A 1,927-nucleotide genomic window follows, 5' to 3' on the forward strand; every position below is an offset into this window, starting at 1 on the left:
GGAGGTCCTTCCGTTTAGTGTATGCTTTCTATCATCATTTATCTTGTAAGTAACTAGGAAACAATTGAAGATTTTATTTGAAGCATTGCTTTTTTTTTTTTTTTACCTCTCCCCTCTTTGATTACTTTTGCTGTATGCATGCCCATAGTTTTGAAGATATATTTTGATATTAGCTCTATTTTTCCCAGACATGCTCAATAATTATGCCTCCTTCTCCATCAAAACTTTTCAATCTTAAGTGTCTTGTGTTAGTGGTACTCACCATTGTGAAATATGGAGTTTTCTTTTTATAACCAAATGAATAGCACAAACTCCTCACTTAATACAAATTGTAATCTTGATGTCCAACGAATCAGAAATCATGTGGTGATGGCCTAATGAATATTCACCATGTAATATTTTAAAGGAGTTACTCCCAATGAGAACTGCATACCCGATAAAATGTTAGTGCTTTAGAATGGAACACATTTATTCAGTCCGTGAACAATACTTGCTCTGTACTTTCATTTGCAGAAGCTTTGTGAAAATTGACCCAACTATTGATCAAAATGATTAATAATAAAAGTCTGCAACTTTCTTTTCAGGGATAATAACTGCAGTTTGCCATTTTCATTTCCTGCTCTAATATTATCCTCTCGGGGATTCACACAATAGGCCTTTAAAAGATTTGTTGAATGAATTAATGGCCTCATATCTCTCTTCACAATGGGTGGCAAAGCCTTTCTTGTATAAGATGTTTTCTGCTAATGTGTAAACTGGATAATGTGTTATTCTTTCCAGGTCAAAATCCCAACCCCAGTTAAAGGTTAATTTTAGAAGACGATTTCAGGATGGATCTTATTTTGTGACTATAAGATACTGATAAGCAAATCTTGTGTCACCTTTTACCATATTTGGGATTTATAAGCACAGTAGCTTTTACAGTGGTTTCTTAGGAAGATAGATTACTGGTGCCACATGGGTGGTTTCCATAAAGCTGATGAGATTTTTTTCCAAAGACATTCTGTCCCTGTGAATGAGGATGAATAGTTTGCCTATCACAGGAACTTTGGATAGTTCCCAGGGGGGCTGCTACAACAGATTTGACTGTAAAAGGGAAAATAATAATAATAATAATAATAATAATTAATTTAAAAAAATCTAAGATCCAAAGAAAATATAAAATTGAAATTCTAACAAATTATTGCAGCACTTCTTCAGAGTATATAGAGATCAGTACATTTGCTCTTAAACACAATGATCAAGTAATTAGTGATGCAAGATCCTGTGATTGTCAAAAAACTGAAAAGCTGACTTTGATCCGAAGGAAAGTAATGCAAGATAAGCATACGGTCTTCATGAAGTAATTTTTTAAGGCCTGGCCTAAAGTGATTATTCTTAACCTAAACAGCTCAAAAACCAAATCTAAACTAGAAGCCACTTTACAAGGTTCTTCTGTTTCTTAAAGCAAAAGTTCTAAAAAGCAAGGTAATAAATTAGCTTCCCATATGCGCTGGCTTCAATAATATCTGGTAATGAATCTTTAGGCAATATTGATTATATTCCTTTTTTATTATATTTGAAAAAGTATGTGTATTTGTAGAGAACTCAGTTTTATTTGAAAATAACATTTTGTGAAGGGTAAAATAGTGTTTCCTCTTTTTTTGTGTGGCAGGGGAGAGATGCTGCTATTTCTGTCTTGAAAAATAATAAAAATACTGCAGAAGTCCTCTTAGTGGAAATAATTATAATTAGTGGTTGGGTTGGTTATTAAATCAGAAAAAGCAGATAATACATGGAATTAGATTTATGATAGATATAGATGATAGATAGATAATGATAATAGATATATCTATAGATGAATAAATAGATTTTACTTCGCACAGTTCTGATATGCTCACATTTCAGTTACTACAGTTTAAATAATACCAAACCCCTCAAACATGTT

Source organism: Myotis daubentonii, chromosome 6 (assembly GCF_963259705.1).
Source record: "Myotis daubentonii chromosome 6, mMyoDau2.1, whole genome shotgun sequence".
Lineage (NCBI taxonomy): Eukaryota > Metazoa > Chordata > Mammalia > Chiroptera > Vespertilionidae > Myotis > Myotis daubentonii.